General features: G+C 37.1%; 1 protein-coding gene across 4 annotated transcripts in view; it reads right to left on the minus strand.

Moving 5' to 3' along the window:
• LOC110223841 (zinc finger protein 474-like) overlaps positions 1-20,673 on the minus strand; it is an 82,787-nt gene that overhangs the window by 16,217 nt on the left and 45,897 nt on the right. The gene's annotated exons all lie outside the window — the stretch shown is intronic.

Here is a 20,673-nt window from a genome sequence, read left to right on the forward strand (position 1 = left end):
GCGCTACTGCTCTACATCTCCCTCTGTCCCTGCCAAAGCTCAGTCATTCCTGAGTATGGCTTATAATTGGTTTTATTTCTGTACATTTTATATATTTGCAAATTCTATATATTTGTATATTCTATATATTTTATGTCTGTATATATCCATATATTCATATTGCATATATGAATATGATTTCAAAAATTTTTTGTAATCCCCCATGCCTGCCTCAGCTTGGACTATTGGCCTCCTTGGCGTCCTTTAAGTCCCAATTAAAATCCCACCTTCTATAGGAAGTTTTCTCCAATCCCTCAATTCCAGAGCAATCCTGATGTTAATTATTTACTGTTTATCCTGTATATAACTTGTTTTGTACATATTTGTTTGCATGTTATCTTTCTCATTAGATTGTATGCTCCTACAAGGCAGGGGCCATCTTTTGCCTTTTTTATATCCTCATTGCTTAGCATAGTCTCTGGCATATAGGAAGTGCTTAATAAATTTAAGCCAGGGGTAGGGAATCTGCAGCCTTGAGGCCACATGTGGCCCTCTAGGTCCTCAAGTGGGGCCCTTTGACTGAATCCAAAACAAATCTGTTATGTGAAGTTTGGATTCAGTCAAAGGACCACATCTTTAGGTTTCTTTTTTTAAATTTATTTTCAGTTTTCAACATTCACTTCCCCAAGATCTTGAGTTCCAAATTTTCTCCCCATCTCATCCATCCCCTCACCCCAAGATGGCATGCATTCTGTATACCCCTTCTCCTAATCTGCCCTCCCTTCTATCTTACCCCCCCCTTCTCTTATCCCCTTCCCCTTCTATTTTCCTGTAGGGCAGGAAAGATTTCTATATCCCATTTCCTGTATTTCTCATTTCCCAGTTGCATGTGAAAACAATTTTTTAACATGTGTTTTTAAAACTTTGAGTTCTAAATTTTCTCCCTTCCTCCCTCCCCGCCCCATCCTCATTGAAAAGGCAAGCAACTCAATACAGGTTATACTGTGTAGTCATGCAAAACACTTCCATAGTAGTCATGTTGCAAAAAATTAACTATATTTGCCTTCATCCTATCCTGCTCTCCATTTATTCTATCCTCTCTTTTGACCCTGTCCGTCCTCAGAAGTGTTTGCTTCTTATTATCCCTTCCCCTAATCTGTTCTCCCTTCTATCATCCACCTGCTCTTTTGTCCCCTTCCCTCGCGCTCCCATTTTCCTGTAGGGTAAGATAGATTTCCATACCTAATTGAGTACGTATGCTATTCCCTCCTTAAGCCAAATATGATGAGAATAAGATTCACTCATTCCCTCTCACCTTCCCCTGTTTCTCCTCCACTGTAAAAGCCTTTTCTTGTCTGTTTTATGTGAGATAATTTACTCCATTCTACCTCTCCCTCTTTCTCTCAGTATAATCCTCTTTCACCCCTTAATTTTATTCTCCAGATATCATCCCTTCATCTTCAACTCACTCTGTGCCATCTATCTATCTATCTATCTATCTATCTATCTATCTATCTATCTATACATACATACATACATATAATTTTTACCCTTTAACTACCCTAATACTGACAAAGGTCTCATGAGTTACAAATATCATCTTTCCATGTAGGAATGTAAACAGTTCAAACTTAATAAGTCTCTTACGACCTGTTTCCTGTTTACCTTTTCATGTTTCACTTGAGTCTTGTATTTGAAAGTCAAAATTTCTATTCAGCTCTGGTCTTTTCATCAAGAATGCTTGACAGTCCCTATTTCACTGAATGGCCTTTTTCCCCCTGAGGAATTATACTCAGTTTTGCTGGGTAGGTGATTCTTGGTTGTAATTCTATCTCCTTTGCCCTCTGGAATATTTTATTCCATTCCCTGCTGTGCCTTAATGCAGAAGCTGCTAAATCTTGTGTTATCCTGATTGTGGTTCCACAATACTTGAATTGTTTCTTTCTGGCTGCTTACAATATTTTCTCCTTGACCTAGGAACTCTGGAATTTGCCACAATATTCCTAGGAGTTTTCCTTTGGGAATCTCCTTCAGGAGGTAATCAGTGGATTCTTTGAATTTCTATTTTGCCCTCTCGTTCTAAAATAAAAGGGGAGTTTTCCTTGATAATTTTTTGAAAGATTATGCCTACGCTCTTTTTTTGATCCTGGCTTACAGATAGTCCAATAATTTTTAAACTCTCTCTTGGATCTATTTTCCAGGTCAGTTGGTTTTCCATTGTTTTCTATTTTTTTCATTCTTTTGGATTTGTTTTACAGTGTCTTGATTTCTTATAAAGTCACTAGCTTCCAATTGCTCCACTCTAATTTTTAAGGAAGTATTTTCTTCAGTAAGTTTTTGGACTTCCTTTTCCATTTGTCCAATTTTTTCTTTTTAGGGCATTCTTCTCCTCATTGGCTTTTTGGACCTCTTTTGCCATTTGGGTTAGGTTAATTTTTTAAGGTGTTATTTTCTTCAGTATTTTTTGGATTTCCTTTAGCAAGCTGTTGATTTGTTTTTCATGATTTTCTTGCATCACTCTCAGTTTTTCCTCTACTTCTCTTACTTGCTTCTCAAAATCCTTTTTGAGCTCTTCCATGGGCTGAGACCAATTCATATTTTTCTTGGAGGCTTTGGATGTAGGAGCTTTGACTTAGTTGTCTTCTGGTTGTATGTTTTGATCTTCTTTGTCACCAAAGCAAGATTCTATGGTCTGACTCTTTTTGTGCTGCTTGCTCATAATCTCAGGCAATTATGTGAGTTGTAAACTCTTTGTTAAGGTAGGGGTCTGCTTCCAGGGTGCAGAATGTATTGTCTCAAGCTTTGCAGGTTTTGTGCAGCTGTTTTCAGAGATACATCTAGGGACCTGTAAATTTTCAGTTCTTCCAAGGTGCTATGATCAAGGGTGTGATGTTTGCTCCTTTCCTGGCCTGTGCTCTGGTCTATGAGTGACCACAAGCACTCTTTTCTGTCTTGGAACTGTGGGGAGGATTTGCTCTTTATCACCAGTACAAACTCCACCACTCCAGTGCTCCTTCTTGCCCCAGGACCACCACCCAGAACTGTGACCCAGATCCAAGGAGGGGCAAAGAAATACAATCCTGCACCAGCAGAGAGATCCCTGCAATCCCCCTCTAATCAGCTACCTGATTCCCCCTTAGTCTGTGGGCAGGAAGCTCTGGAAGCAGCCACCACCACGGGGCTGTGCTTGGGGACTGGGGCTGGGACTGTGCTTTTCTCTCTCACCACAGACATAGACTTTTCCCACTGACCATCTAAGTGTCTTTGGTGTTCCTGGTTTGAGAAGTCTGGAAACTGCCACAGCTGCCTGTGCTTCTGAGGGCTGCTCCAGGTTTACTGAGGCCTGCCTTGCCTGAGCATCTACACTGAACTGCACTCCTCTCCCATCCGGAGTGATATACCTTTCCAATCAACCATCCAGACTGTCTTGGGCTGCAACTTTGTTTCGCTCTGTCTTTTTGTGGGTTCTGCTGCTTTAGAATTTGTTTAGAGCCATTTTTTAATAGGTATTTGGAGGTGTGTGGGGGAGAGCTCAAGCAAGTTACTGCTTTTACTCTGCCATCTTGGCTCTGCCCCCTTAAAGTTTCTTAAACACTAGAATACTTAGCCAATTACTACTGAGTATTGTATATCTAATCTATTCCACAGATTCTCCACTCTATTTCTTAGCCAGTACCAGATTTTTTTTTAATGATTACTCCTTTTTAATACATTTTGAGATCAAGTATTACTAAGGTACATACTTTCACTTTTGTTTTCATTGATTCCCTTGATTTTCTTGATCTTTTGTTCTTTCACATGAATTTTATCATTATTTTATCTTAGCTCTAAGAAATTTTTTTGGTAGTTTGGTAGGGCACTGAATAAGTAAATTAACTTAGGTAGAATTCTCATTTTTGTTATATTGGCTCAGCAATTAATATTCCTCCATTTGTTTAGATCTTCTGTGAAAAGTATTTTGTAGTTGTGTATTTTATATTGTCAGCAATTATTTTAAGTGGAATTTCTCTGTCTCTTTCTGCTGGGAACTGTTGGTAGTATATACAAATGTTGATGATTTATGTGGGTTTATTTTATATTCTACAACTTTGCTAAAATTGTTCATTGTTTTAACCAGGTTTTTAGTTGATTCTCTAGGATTCTCTAAATATGCCATTATCTACAGTGAGTGAAAGTTTTGTTTCTTCATTGCCTATTTTAATTCCTTCAATTTCTTTTTCTTCTCTTATTTCCACAGCCAGTATTTCTAATACAATATTAAATAATAGTGATGATAATGTGCATCTTTGCTTTACCCCTTATCTTATTTGGAAGACTTGTGGCTTATCCCCATTACAAATAATGCTTGCTGGTGGCTTTAGATAGATACTACTTGATAATCATATGATTTTTGTTGTTTTTATTGTTGATGTGGTCTATTACCTTAATAATTTCCCTAATATTGAACCAACCCTGCATTCCTGGTATAAATCTCACATGATCATAATGTATGATCTTTGTGATACACTGCTGTATATTGAAAATTTTTGCATTGATATTCATTAGAGAAATTGGTTTATAGTTTTCTTTCTGCTTTTGCTCTTCCTGGTTTAGGTATCAGCACCATATTTGTGTTGTCAAAGGAATTTGCTAGAACTCCTTCTTTGCCTATTTTCCCAAATAGTTTATATAGTATGAGAATTAATTGTTCTTTAAATGTTTGGTACAATTCCCTCGTGAATCCATCTGGTCCTAGAATTTTTTTTTCCTTAGGGAGCTCATGTGTGGCTGGTTCAACTTCTTCTTCTGAGATGGTGTTATTTAAATATTCTATTTTTTCTTCTCTTAATTGGGGCAATTTATATTTTTGTAAATATGCAACCATTTCACTTAAATTATCAGATTTCTTGGTATATAATTGGAAAAGATAACTCCCAATAATTGCTTTAATTTCATATTCATTAATGGTACATTTACCTTTTGGGTTTTTGATATTGGTAATTTGATTTTCTTCTTTCTTTTTTAATTAAAGTAATTAGTTTTTAAAATCAATGGTTTACCTATTTCATTGTGTTTTTTAAATTAAAACAGCTCCTAGTTTTAATTATTAGTTCAATGGTTTTCTTACTTCCAGTTTTGTTAATCTCTCTTTTTGTTTTCAGGATTTCTGATTTGGTATTTAATTGGGAATTTTTAATTTGTTGTTTTTCTAGCTTTTTAAAATTGTGTACCCAATTCATTGATCTACTTTTTCTCTATTTTACTGATGCAAGACTTTAGCCATATTAATTCTCCCTAAGTACTGCTTTGACTACATTACATAATTTTTTGCAGGTTGTCTCATTATTATTTTCTTTAATGAAATTACTGATTGCTTCTATGATTTGTTCTTTGACCCAATCATTCTATAGGACTAGATAATTTCATTTCTAATTAATTTTTAATTTATGTTTCCACAGTCTTTTATTGAACATAACCTTAATTTTCTTATGGTCTGAAATGGATGCATTTAATATTTCTGCTTTTCTACATTTTCTGTGAGGTTTTTAGTTCCTACTACATGGCCAGTTTTTGTGAAGGTGCCATGTACAGCTGAGAAAAAAGGTATACTCATTTCTATTTCCATCAGTCTATCATATCTAACCTTTCTAAAATTCTATTCATCTCCTTAACTTCTTTCTCATTTATTTTATGGCTTGATATATCTAGTTCTGAGAGGGGAAAGTTAAAGTCCTCCACTAGTATAGTTTTACTGTCTATTTCTTCCTATAACTCGTTTAACTTTTCATTTAGGAATTTGGATGCTAGGTCATTTGGTTCATGTATGTTTAGTGTTCCTATTACTTCATTGTCTATGGTCCCTTTTAGCAAGATGTAGTTTCCTTCCTTATCTCTTTTAATTAAGTCGATGTTTGCTATTGGTTTGCCTGAGGTTGCACCCTTGCCTTTTTTTTTTTACCTCAGCTGAAGCAAATAGATTTTACCCTAGCCCCTTATTTTTATTCAGTGTTTGTCTCTCTGCTTCAAGTGTGTTTCTTGTGAACAACATATTGTAGTATTCTGTTTTCTAATCCATTCTCTTATCTGCTTCCATTTTGTGGGTGATTCCATTATATTCACATTCACAGTTATGATTACTAACTGTATTTCCCTCCATCCTGTTTTTTTCCCCCATTAATCCTTCTTTCTTTTTACTTTATCCTTCCCCTGAAATCTGTTTTGTTTCTGACCACTGCTGTCCTTAATCCATCTTCCCTTCTATCAGGTTCCCACCTTTCTCTTATCCCATTCTTCTCTTTCTTCTCTCTTTGGCAAATAGATTTATACACCTAACCAAGTGTGTATATTATTCCTTCTTTGAGCCAATTCTGATGAAAATAATACTCAAGCATTACTCAGCTCTTCTTTGCATGCTTTTTTTTATGTGATGTAATTTCCCCCATTCTTCCTCTCCCTTCTCCCAGTGCATCCCTCTTTTTCACCTCTTATTTTTTTTAGATCATCCCATCATAATCAACTCACATCTGTGCCATCTGTCTGTATATATTCCTTTTAACTTCTCTAATACTGATAAAGTTCTTGGTAGTTATAAGTATTATCTTCCCATATATAAAAAACAGTTCAACCTTATTGAGTCCCTTATGCTTTCCCTTTCATGTTTACCTTTCTATGCTTCTCTTGAGTCTTGTGTTTGAATGTCAAATTTTCTATTCAGCTCTAGTCTTTTCATTAAGAATGCTTAAAAGTCCTCTACTTCATTTCTCTCTCTGAGGGATTACACTTAGTTTTATTGGGTAGGCTTTCTTGGTTGTAATCCTAGCTTCTTTGCCTTCTGGAATATCATATTCTAAGCCTTTTATTCCTTAGACGTAGAAGCTGCTAAATATTTTGTGATCCTGATTGTGGCTCCATGGTATCTGAATGGTTTCCTTCTGGTTGCTTGCAATATTTTCTCCTTGACCTTGAAGCTCTGGAATTTGGCTATAATATTCCTTAGAGTTTTCATTCCGGGATCTCTTTCAGGAGGTGATAAGTGGATCATTTCAATGTCTTGTTCTAAGATATCAGGGCAGTTTTCCTTGACAATATCTTGAAATATGATGTATAGCCTTTCCCATTTTTATCATGGCTTTCAGGTAGTCCAATAATTCTTAAATTATCTCTTCTGGATCTATTTTCCAGATCACTTGTTTTTCCAGCAAGATATTTCACATTGTCTTCTACTTTTTCATTCTTTTGACTTTGTTTTTATTGTTTCTTGATGTCTCTTAATTTCTCTTGATGTCTCTCTTAGCTTCCACTTGCCCAAATATAATTTTTAAGGAATTGTTTTTAGTGAATTTTTGTACCATTTTTTCTTCATTTGGCTAATTCTGCTTTTTAAGTTCTTTTCGTCAGTTGATTTTTATGTCTTTTTTGGTTTTCTGGGAGAGTCTTTCTCCTCTAATACACTTCCTTCACTCTCTCTCCTCCTCTCTCTAGAGATTGGAGAGGAACTGCCAGGCCTACCAGGCAGCCAGACCGGGAGCCAGTACTGTTTTTGCCTTTGGGAGTTCTCTATAAAAGTTATAAGATAAAGGGGATTATAAAACATGCACCCAGGTGCTCTCTTTGACCAACAAACCAAGGTTGAGTAGTCCTGGCTTACATAATTTAGGGAGACAACCTTTTAGAAAAAAATTAATGCTACATTTTTACTCTATCAAGTTAAATACTATTTTATAATGAACAAAGATAAATATGACAAGATAATGTATTTTTTACACCTTTCCTTCAATTTTGTGACTATGACTATGTAGTCTTCTATTTTTCTTTAAAAAAAAGCATTTTGAAAGCCTATTTTATCTTCTACTCAGATATCCTTTATGTGTATAAAGCATTCCTGTGAATATTTTATAGAGATGAGAAAATAGACATGTGGGTTTTAGCCAATGTCATCTTGGCCACATCTCTTCAGTAACAATACCATCTGTGCTTTTTTCAAATTGTTTAATATTTTCCATTCTCACTTATCTAGAAAACCAATTCTTCAATCCTTTTAAGATTATATTACTTCCAGCATGAATTTATTCTTTGTGTACTTGATTTCTTCCTCACAATTTAGACTACTTAAGTGCCATTTGCATTGCCTCAATGGCAGATCAGGGACCAAAGACAAATGTGGTAGTTTTATCATTCTAATTGATGAAGAAAATTATGGCTATAAAAATGCTTGTATATTTATTCCATTTAGAAAAAAATCTATGTGTTATCCACTTTTGTTCCACTCATAAACATGATTGGTAGTGATAATGTGTGTGTTGCATCAAGTTTTCTGCAGAATTGTTTTCTTTGCTGTTTTGTGTGTTAATAGTGCTTGTAACCTTCAAACAATCTTATCTTTAACATTTTGCAGATGAGTTCTAAGCCATTGTTATTCTTGGTTTCCATGTCTCTCCCATTGCTCTGTCTCTCCCAGCTCCTCAACTGAGAACCTTGCCTTACACTTTATTGAAAAAAAAATTGAGGCCATTCATGGAGAGCTCTTTCTTCTCCTCTCTTTCTCATCTCATGTCACTCAGATGCCTTTGGCCATTATCTTCTCCTTCACCCCTGTCTCACATGAAGAAGTAGCCCTTCTCTTTGCCAAGGTAAATACCTCTACCTTCATAAGTGATCCCATTCCATCCCCTCCATCTCACCCAAGAGATTGTCATCTCTATTATCCCTGATCTCTCACTCAGTTCCAACTTCTCCCTGTCTAGTGGCTGCTTCCTTATGTGCTATAGACATGCCCATGTCTCCCTATCCTCAAAAAATCTTCACTTGATCCCTCCATTCCTGCTAACTACCACTCTATATCTTTCCTGCCTTTTGTAGATAAACTGATTGAGAAAGCTGTCTGCAATAGGTGCCTCCATTTCCTCTCCTCTGAGAAATTCTATAATCTGGCCTCTGAACTAATCATTTAACCGAAACCATTCTCTCTAAAGTAACCACTTATCTCTTAATTGCCAAATCCAATTGCTTTTTCTCAATCTTCACCCTTCTTGACTTCTCTCTAGCCTTTGACACTGCTGATTACCCTCTTCTTCTTGATACTGTCTTCTCTCCAGTTTTTTGGGACACTGTTATCTTGATCTACCTATCTGACTGAATCTTCCTTCAGGTCATTCCTGCTAACCATTGAGTGTACCACAGGGGTCAGTACTAGGCTCTTCCTTTCTCCCTCTTTACTACTTCACTTAGTGATTCCATCAGTTCCCATAGATTCAATTATGTCTATACTGATGATTCTTAAATTTACTTCTCCAGCCCTACTCTCTATGCTGACCTCCAGTCTCATATCTCCAACTCCTTATTGGCATTTTGAACTACATGCCTTGTAGACAACTTAAGCTCAACATGTCCAAAACATGTCCAAAATTATCTTTCCCCAAAACCCTCCCTCCTTCCAAACTACCCTATTACTGTCAAGGGTATGACCATCCTCCCACTCTTCTAGGCTTGCAACTAGGTGTCATCCTCTACTTTTTGCTATCTCTCATCCCCTATATCCAATCTATTGCCAAGGCCTATCAATTTCACCTTTGAAACATCTTTCAAATATACTTCCTTCTTTCTGTTGATAATACCACCACCTTAGTATATATCTTCATATTCTCACCCCTGGATTATTGGAATGGCCTGCTGGTTGGTCCACCTGCCACACTCCAGTCCTTCTCCCCACTCTAGTTCTTCCATCATTCAGTGAACAAAGTGATTTTCCTAAAGTGCAAGTCTGACCATGTCATTCCTCCTACTCAGTAAACTCCAATGGTTCCCCATCATCTCCAGGATCAAGTAAGAAATTCTCTTTTTGGTGTTCAAAGCCTTTTATAGTCTACCTCCCCCGCCTTCCAGTCTTCTTCCCTTTTACATTCCTTCTCTCTACCATGTACTCTTTACCCTGGTGATAATAGCTTTCTTGCTATTCTACAAACAAGAGAGATCTTTCAGCTCCAGATATTTTTACTGGCTTGCTCCCATGCCTGGAATGCTTTCCCTTCTCATTTCTGCCTCTTGCCTTCTCTGGTTTCCTTAATTTTCTATCTTGTACAGGAAGATTTTCCCAATCCTTTTTAATTCTAGTGTCTTCCCTCAGTTGATTATTTCCTATTTATCTTGCATTTAGATTGTTTGTACATAGTTGTTTGTATGTTGTCTCCCTTATTAGATTGTGAGCTCCTTGAGGTCAGGGACTATCTTTTGTGTTTAGTGCTTAGCGATAGTAGACTTAACAAATGCTTATTGACTGACTACTTATCAACCAAATGGATCATCATGGCATAAAGATGGCTCTGGATTTTTGAAGGCTATGCCAGAAGGATACAAGTTTTGGTAGTTCTACCATAATGGAAGGCTTCTATATTATAGTCCAATTAAGAGATTTTATGTTACATGTTGCCTGGGAAACACCCTAGTTAATGTAAAGGCTTGTCTACATTGGCCCCTAGGTAATCAATTCCTTGGCTATGGCAATCAGTGAAACACACAAAAATACAGAATGGCTTCAACTTTGCATAGTCTCTTTCTGCTTCAGTAGGGGTGATAGAAAGGGGAGGGGTGGCAAAGAATAATAGGAATTGTTGTTTTTAGATTGCTTATAAACATTAATTGAACTGCTGGTACTCTTAACTGTGAGATCTTTATGTGAGTGGCCAGGGATCTCTTACAAAGACAAAATTCACTTTCACAGTTGTAGATTGTATGACACTCTTCATAGCTCATCACATAGTACATGCTTAATAAATTCCTATTGGCTGAGTAATTAATAAAGTGAACTTTTAGATTTAGATGGGACATACAACCTATCTCCAAATATTTAAAGGAGTGTCAAACATTAGAGAAATTAGACTCTGTTTCTAGGTACCAAAACTAGGACTTGAGAATGGAACCACCAACATCATCACTACCCTTGTTTACAGTTCATTTTAAGGTTTATAAAGCATTCTCCCTAAGAGGTAGGAAGGTAAAACAAGTGTTATTATCTTGTTACAGGTTGTGAGCACTTAGGTAGATGGAGGGTAAGTGACTTGTCCAAGAATACAATGCTGGTAAATGTGTAAGAGCTTGAACTAGGAAGTAAACAAATCAGGACTCAAATTTGGGTCCCCTGAATCCAGATCCAATGCTCTTTCCCCTGCTCAGTTCTACAGGTAGCCTGGAAGTTTCAAGGAAGCAGGTCTGTGCTCACTATGTGGGAAAGCTTCCTCACCTTAGATTTACCCAAAAAGAACTGTAATGAGCAACTTTGTGAGGTGGTGGGTTCTTTATTGCTGGAAGTGGAATGATTACTTGTTTAAGAGATGGATAGGAGTTGAGATAGATAAATTAATAAGATCCTTTCCATCTCTCAAGTTATATAATTTTAAATATGGGGTAATATGAAAGTCTGAATTTCAGATCAATGAACCCTCAAAAGCATAGGATGTATAGATAGGTGGTAAAGAGAGAATAAAATCACAGATGTAGACCTTGAAGACACCTCAGAGATCATCTAGTCTAATCCTTTCATTTTATGCATGAGGAAACTGAGGCACAGTACAATTAAATGATTTGGCCAAAGTCACAGAGATAGTAAACATCAGAGGCGACATTTGAACCTAGATCCCTGACTCCAGATCCAATGCCCTGGAGATGATGCTCTTCATTTTGGTTATTGTATTACAGATTTAAAGCTATAAGGACTTTGATGATAATCCAGCCCAGCCTCCTTATTTTATAGTTGAATCCCAATGAAGTTAAATGACTTCTCCAAGGACACAGACATAGAAAATGGTAGAGCCAAGATTTGAACCTGAGTCTTCTCACTGTAAATCCAAAGCTTTTCACTCTATGTGTTACACCAAGGTTGGCCTTATGGCTTTTCAAAATAGGCAGACATTTACCTAATGAGGACTTCAGACACTTTAATGTTGTTGGGTTTTTCCAAATTCCAGCATTAGCCGACTATTGTTGGTTAAACTTTACCATCTCCAGGAATCATTTCAACCTGGATGGAGCTATAACTAGGAATTGTTGTACATGGAACACTTCAGTTGGGGAATCAGAATAGCGTAGAGGATAGCCAACCTATGTCCAGTGTAATCACACTGGGAAAGAAGGCAGTGTGCCACCCCCCGCCCAATAAAGTCCAACTTATATCTATAATCTTTGAATCCCTACCAGAAGAAGGAGGAGGGAGGTCTCTGTCAGATAGGACAAGATGGTAAGGAAAAGAGAGCCCCCAAAAGGGTGCCATAGTGCTTGTATCCAATGGTGAATGTAGTTGTGTCACGTGATGTGGACCAGTAAAGGGTCACAAAGCATAGAGATAATAGGTCAAAAGGACCACTCTGGGAAATGAGTATGGTCTTCCAGATGTCAGCACCTAGTCACCTGAACCTAATTATGACTACTTGTGAATGTGTTCACAGGATCATAAGATTAGAGATTTTGATTAATTTGTTCCATCCACCCATCCATGTTCCCAGTCATCAGGATGGGGAAACCATAGGTTTCTCAGGGAAAAAGGGAGAGAAAAAGAGAAAGTTATAGGTTTATTTTGAGTGACACAATTGAAACAAAATATGCAGTTTGAAAATACGCTAGCAATTCTGTCCTCCCATCTTTCCATGCACTTATATATGTTCACACAATGAATAAATGATTTTTTTTCATGTAAAGAGTAAAACAAATCAGATTCTTAAATTTGAAAATCTCAATAATAGCAGAGGTTGCTCAGGATTCTAGACACTGCTAGCATTTAACATTCATTTCTGGCATTCTCCAACTATTCTACCCAAATGTCACATCTGGAAGGATCATTGTTTGAAGTTAAATTATTTTTGGAAATCACTGGATTCCATGTAAAGGAATTTTCCAATCCAGACTGCTTATTGGACAGTAACTAGACTGTCTGTTACTGGTTGGTGTCTTGTGTTGCCCCTTTTAAGAGAGATTTAACAACAAGAAAGACTTTTGCCCATTAATTTGGAAATGTCATTCACTTGAAAACATCTCTCTGTATCTGAAAATAAGATCTGCTGGAATTTAAGTGTATGTGACAATGATTAAATCATTTTAACAGTTCATCCTGAGAGATGAGCTTAAAAAAAATGTATGTCCAAGTACAATTTCTAAATTAAAAATCCATGTTGCTGAAAGGAACACAGTTTCTAAGATGTTCTAAAGTTTCACATCTTTTTTTCTTTCCTTTAAAGTTTATGAAAATCAGAGTCACTCCGTTGATTCATTCTCTAGCAGGATATTGGTTGGCTGTGGGAAAGTGGAAGGAGGGGTCAAGGAATGGTTTTGATTAAACCTTTTCTCAACCTTCCTTTTGGCCCCAGTAGCCTTTCCTTTCAGAGACAGAGCCTGGAGACATTTCTTATTGTTTGATATTAGTATATGAATGTCAGTGGTTCAGACTGCTCTAGGTCAAGTTGCTGCCTTCTGAAGGATCATATACAGGCATAAAAGTTCGTAGAACAATAAATGAGGCAGGACAGGTGACTAAAAGTACTAAGGCAGACATTTCAAAGACTGTCTGACTGCTAAGAGGTTTCCATTCCTCCTTAGATACATCACTATGCCAGAATATGAGAAAAGACAGGAAATCTTATTTTTCAGGCAATAACTGTATCATCCTTTAAAGGTGGTAGGTTATGAACAGCCATAAACATGTATAAAGCACTTAATTGGGTATTCCCAAGAGTTCCAGCTCTATACATGCCTTATGAGCAGTTGACAGAAATTTTTAAGAAGAGTGAAGGTTGGGAGGCCATGAATTAAATTTGAGGGTAGAGGAAGAGTAATGGTCTTGGTGTCTGACAATGTGAGCTTGAATAATGGTTCTACCAATATTTACCATATGATCTCAGAAGGTCACCTCGGCTCTCAGAACTTTAATTTTCTCATCTGTAAATGGATATAGTTTTATTTATACTATATACTTCATAGGAGGTATTTTGAAGGAAGTGTTGTATAAGCCTTAAAGTGCATTATAAATGTACCCAGCATGCTAGCCCTTTATCTCAGAGCAAGGCAAGCTAAATCTCCTTTTCATGGTTTCAGGATACCCAAGAAGATTCTTTCTCTTCCTTTCCTGTCATTGCCTCAAGTCCCCACCAGCCATATTCTCTCATTCATTAGGGGACTGTAACTAGTTCTCCGGTTCCCTTACCCTTTTAACAAGGTAGCTTTTTCAAAGGAATATTTACTTCAAAGACATAGAGAGGATCAAGTACAAACATTTCCCCTAGCAATAACTCAGGGTCATATCATTCTCTACATCACCTTGGTGTCTGGACAGGGTAGGCCAAACTTAGCTCAGTTCCTACAAAGTATTGGTTTCACCAAATTCATGTGCACAGGTAGCATCAAGACCCAGAGGGTCTTTGTCACAGCTACCACTGGGCTAGAGTCCAAAAGATCATTCCTTACCCCTTCTGGCATCAATATGCACTGGCTAAAAATCCTGACTGGAATTATGGGAGGTCAAGGAGCCCTCTGGACCTCTTGAACTAAAAAAGTTGTAAGCCACAGTCTCTTCATTGGCCACATAGCTCCTTGAGAGCATCAAGGTGAAGAAATGGTAGCTGAAACTGATAGACCTTTTTGGATGCCTCATAAACCAATCAAAATGCCTCCTCGTCAATATGTGGCTAGCCTCCTGGATGTAGTTACAGAATTGTCTTCACATCCTCCACAGTCTTTCTGTCAAAGCCACCTCTCTTATATGCGTTAGGGTTCTCCTAGAAACAGCCTTTCCAGGTTCTTGAGGTGAAGAGATTTCATTCCAGGTGTCCATGCATCAGACCCCCATTACAGTAGACATAAGCATACATTAGACTCACATTACATAGACTTAAATTTTTTTTTTTGCACAGTCTTGCTCAATAACTCCTTGCTAAATGAATGGTTAATTTATATTAAGGACTTCTTAGATTTAATGTCTACAAACACACACTCAAATATTTTGGCAGGGGGATATTCAGATGCTTTATGTTAAGAAAACTGTCTAAGAACAGCTACCACCTAGTTGCTTAAAATGATTGTGGTACTGTCTGTTCTGGACCCAGGAAAATGGACTCAAGGACTTCTAGACATCTTTTATAACTTCTGATTGCTTCTGCTAACATGGCTCTCAGGTCATTGATTTATTCAACAATCATTTATTAAACATCTGTTATATACAAGGCACTGTGCTTTGGGCTGGAGATGCAAATATGAAAAATAATAATCTACCATTAGGGAGTTTATAATCTCTCTCTCTCTCTCTCTCTCTCTCTCTCTCTCTCTCTCTCTCTCTGTGTGTGTGTGTGTGTGTGTGTGTGTGTGTGTGTGCATGGAGATGAGACAGGTACACAAATAACTAAAATCCATGTTCAAATATGGATTTAAATGCATAAGAGATTGGAGGAGGAAGGAATCACTTTTAGCTAAGGAAATCAGGGAGATACTTTCCAGAAAACTAGTATTTAAACTGAGCCTTAAAGGAAAGAAAGCATTTCTATGGGTCCATTCCAGATGTGAAAGTTCTCCACAAGTGCATAAAGCAGGGAAAGGGAAGGGAATAATGAATAGTCCAGTTTGGCTGCGTTATCTAGTGGGTGAAAAGGTTTTCTATACTCACCTTTAGCTCGTATCTTTCCATCTTTTCCACAAGAGTATTATGGTAACATCAATCAAATGCTTTGATAAAATCTAGGTAAGCTATGTCTATAAGATTCTTTTGATCTAGACAAATTTATTTGAAAATCTGGGAATTCATAAAAAGGGAGCCTTAATAAAAGTTATAGTTGCAAGATACCAACGAGAAAGGGTTAAGAAAAAATCTGTGAAAGAAAGTTACACTAGGAGAAAAACACCAGATGGCAGCACCAGATGCTAAAAATATGTCTGACAAGGTTTTAGAGTTAAATGCATTATATCTTCCAAAATCAATCACAAAATTGTATTCACAATATCTAATATAAAAATGTGAAACAGATATCTTTCTTAAAGGATTTTAGAAAGAATGTTTCACATTATATCATATCATACAGGCAATATAATTAACACAGTCTAACCCAAATAGCATACAATTATTAAAAGTTAATTAAGCAAAGGCTTTCTACTTAAATGTTATTAACTCTATCTATCTTTGCTCCAAATGGTCTAAAAGAGTGTAAAGCCAGCAGAATTTTAAAAAATAGCCTCTTTTAGGAAAGGACAAAGACTTTGCCAAATATTAAATTGCCAGCACTAAAAAATGTATTTCCGTCTGGATCATCTACATAAGAATTTGACAGACCATTTGGAGGGTAAAAGAGAAATAAATTATTTAAGTATTTGAGCAGCTTTTTTCATTTTATTTTTCTAAAATATTTTTTGTTGTTCTAAAATACATGCTAAAGATGGAACATTTATAGTTAAGAAAATAACCTGGTTGCCATATCATGCTCTTTCTATGTCTTTTTTTTTTTGAGGAGGGTGTATAAAACTAACTTCAAAGATTATTTCTTAGATAGTCAGAAGGCATTGACTTAAGGGCTTCTCTTCCCCCACCCTAAATGAAAATTAATAGTATTTCTATGAGATATTTCAGATCTATCTTACAAATGAAGAAATGAAAGTCCAGTGTGACTTTCTCCAACCCAGTAAATTGATTCATGGCCAAAATCAGGCTCCAATATGACTCCTAAAGTTTTCAAGGAGTTCTTTTGACTTAGGTAAAGATGATAGAAGCTTCTGTATTACAAAGGAAACTAAGAGAACTCCATGAATCATTGGAAGAGAAAAGAATTGATGCAGTAGTAAGGGACCATATTCTTTTAGGGGAGTAGTTATTGTCACCCATTCAGATATGATTCACTTTAAAGGAATGATTGGATCAGAGTTCTGGAAAATATGTTCCTCAGTATGATTTATTATGGGATGAGGATGTCTGACAAATCTGATCTTGTGTTATTAGGTTCCAGTTTGGTCTCAAATTTAGGAATCTGGTGTAAGAAGGTGAGATTCCACTGCCCTGTTTACCCCCTCCCTAACATACCTCAATTAATAGAAACACAGAAGGGCTAAGTACCTCAACTGAACCAGTTAACCCCAGAATATAATCACAATGTAGTAGGTGTTAAAGAATTTTCCTACAACCTCACAATAATATAATAACACAGGAACAGGTTTTGTTATATAAACAAGATCTATCTAAGCCCTAATTCCTCTATCAAATGCAAAATTCTCTCTCCTGAGGTCAAGAAAGCAATGTGATTGGCTGAGACAATCTGTTAAAACCTTGGTCCTATATATAAAAGTTATGCTAGCAGTTCAACCAGTCCAGTGATGGGAGATCCCAGGCTCAGGAATACTTTATTGAGGCAGATCCTTGTAACTATCCCAGAGTCCAGCAAGGTGGTTGACATGGAAAGTGAGTGACCCCGTAAGACATGTTTCCCACTTCCCCATCCAACATTAACTTTGTCACTATAGAGACTGAAACAGTAGGAGATAATACAACCATCTGGGAGCAGAGAGACACTCTGAGGACAGATGCTAAGAGTCATCTGGAAAGGGAGGCAGCTTCAGGAGTGTTATCCATTACGGTATGGAGACAGTTATGGAGGCAATTATATAAAGACAATGCTAGCTATGGATCCAAGAAAAGAGCAACTCCTGGTAACCAGTTCAGCCTAGCATCTGGGTAGCCTGTCAAGTACAATGTGAGGACCAGAAGTAAGCTGCATAAGCATGCTATAAAAGAGAAAATACTTTCAATACCAGGGATTTTTAATTGCCTTTTTGGTACATATTAGCCCATTTTCCCCAAGGATACTTGATGTATTTGTGGGAAAGTGTTTTCCAGGCTTTGGAAGAAATGGTTTTGTACCAGTTGTTCTTATCATATCATCAAAGCAAATGTCTTTGCTAAATGCTAATTGTCTGGGGGCTGATTGTTAATAGGAAGCACATAGGTGGGGGCTTGAGAAATATAATGTTAAGAATGAAGCCTCACAGAGTTATCCTAAGTTAGCAGTTGACCCTCTAGGGACCCCAAAACATTTGTGCAAATTGAAGAAATTCTGCAGAGGAGGTTAATTCAGGAAATATGAATTTGGATATAAGTGCCATAACAAACTGATGTTGGGCCCAGGGGGGCAAGAATACTTATCTTCTCTCTCAGTAATTACCCTTATGTCCCTCCCTCTCTGTTTAAGGGGTCCCCTGCTCCCCACAGTATAGCCTGAGTTTATTCCTATGAAATTCATATGTGAAGTTCAGATGAGTCTTCCCCTTCCTCTTCCCATTGCTACAATTGAAGAGAGCTACTGGAGAGATTCTTTATCCAGGACTCTTGTTCTTATGTACTAAAATTTGCAGTGATCCAATGAAGAAAAAATAATTTATTCTCTTTTATTTTGTTTTAGACATAATTGGACAGTAACTTTTCCATGTATTTCTTTTACGAGTAAAACCAATTCCTTTAAGATAACTTTTGTTTGTTTTAATGTTTATATACTGATGTCTATTATATTACTGTACCCATCATAAGCATTGCAGTTAATATGAGCAGTACGGATTTTGTGTCCCTAAAATACTGGTACTGAGCCTTTCACATAGACCAGGTTTTGATAGATCATAAATATTCATTTTTTTTTTACTTTTTAGTATTTCTAGGCTGTTTTTGTCTTGTCACTGAGAGAAATGATTATTTCTCTGTCATATCAATAGCCAATTATTAAAATTGAGGAGACAATTTTTTCCCCTCTGTCCAATTTCCTTGACCAATTTCTCAAGGACAGGGCTGATGGAAGATAGGATTAACATTCTCCTCATTCTGTGTATTGCTACTCCACCAACTAGCTCAGGCTTGGGTAGGTAGTTTGGATATAGGGATAGTCTCTCTGGCCAAGAGTGACATGATGTCACTCTCAGCCTCTTAATAGTATGAGCTTACTTATCTTTGTAATATTTGTTCTCTCACTAATTATTAACCAATCAGAGTTGACTGCCACTCACCAGAACACCCCTCTTCCAAGGGCATACAAGTTGTGAGCCCACCACCAAGATGGTCTTTGGCATTTGAGAGCATCACTGCCCTTTATTAAAAATGCTTGGCATTATTAATAAAATGATTAAATTACCCAGAAATTGTCTCTCAAACTTTTCAAATGTCATATTGTTATGGACTACTAGGAATAAAGTATGCTTTCTGGAATAGAAATCCTCAAAAATCATCCCTTTGAGGACCTTTATACCCCTTCGGAAATTTTTTGAGTTTGCTTTCTTTTTCTTCAGTTTAGTCTACTTGTCCTAGTAAGGAGTGAATTTGGACCCCTATAAGTTTCAGGGATTTGTGGAGAAATTTTGGATGATGTATGGTGCAGGAACTCAGAGATAATTTTTATCTGAAACTTCTAATTGGATTGCCTTATGTATGAAAAAATCCCTAGAAATTTTGGTGTGCTTTATGTATGATAAGATACCGGAAATGTTTTGTCTAGACCTCCAGTTAGATTCCCCATACACTTCAGGGATCTCTAGAGAATTTGGATGCCTTATGTTGGAACCCAGATGAATTTCACAAGATTAAACGCAAGTTTTATGTGGGGCTCTGAGCAGAGGGGCCTCTTAAACAGAGAGGGAGAGGACTTGGGGGTGATTACTCAGAGAGAGAACAAGTACTGCAGCCCCCTTCTCCTCTCACCCCAGGTCCTATGCTAGTTTGTTATGGCACTTAGTATCCGAGTGAACCCAATGCACAGAGGGACTTCAGTGGGAGAGAAAAAAGGTAAATGTCTCAGGCCCAGTGCTGTTACCCAAGCACCAAAGCAAAGTGGTTTAAGTTCTCGTCTGAAGGGTGAGAGGTTGACTTTTGTTGAATCCCATGTCTTTAATTCCTATGGAGAGGGCCCAACATGTTTTGGGACCTCTTCAGGGAGTGAGATTTTTCCTCTGAGATGAAACATTTGACTTTCTTTCCCTTTTCCTTTATTGTCTTTGGGTTGGGGAAGACCTTCGCAAACACTAAGACAAGTGGAAAACTTTATGAAATAGTATTTGTTTGTAAAATTGCATCTCCATATATTTGGAAATATGGCAAAATTATAATTTCTACATTTGTTTGTGAACCATGCCACATATACATTTCAGACACCCTTTGGCATAAAGCACTAGGGAAGGACAATGTCTGAATGCCCCCAAGTCATTAGTAAATGGAGAGTGAATTCCCCAAGTTAGGAATGTGTGAACATGTATAATTTCCTTAATTCCTTTCTTAGGTGCAAACTTCCCTAGAAGACGGACAAGAAAGAAAGCAATTTGATTGGCTGAGAAAATCATTCACTCCTTTTGGCCAGTATTTAAAAAGAGGAAGTGAATTTAGGAGTTTAACCAGTCCAGCAGTAAAAGATTCTAGGATTAGAAGTGCTTTATGAAGTCAGATCATTATTTTTATCTATTGAAGAGAGCAACAAGGAAGGAAAGTGACTACATCACTAGTCCCATTGACTATGTCACCAGAAAAACTGAACTAATAAGAGACAATGCATCCATCTGGGAGCAGAAAACATATTGAGGACAGACCAGTGGAGAAAGAGAGGGAGAAGATAGCTTCAAGGAATGTGAACTCTAATAACAGAGGGAAGTATTGACTAGAAACTCAAGAAAGTTACATATTTCAGGAGCCATTTGAAACTAGTAGCTAAGCAACCTGTCTTGCATTGATGTTAC

Source organism: Phascolarctos cinereus, unplaced genomic scaffold, assembly GCF_003287225.1.
Source record: "Phascolarctos cinereus isolate Bilbo 61053 unplaced genomic scaffold, phaCin_HiC Scaffold_4;HRSCAF=312, whole genome shotgun sequence".
Lineage (NCBI taxonomy): Eukaryota > Metazoa > Chordata > Mammalia > Diprotodontia > Phascolarctidae > Phascolarctos > Phascolarctos cinereus.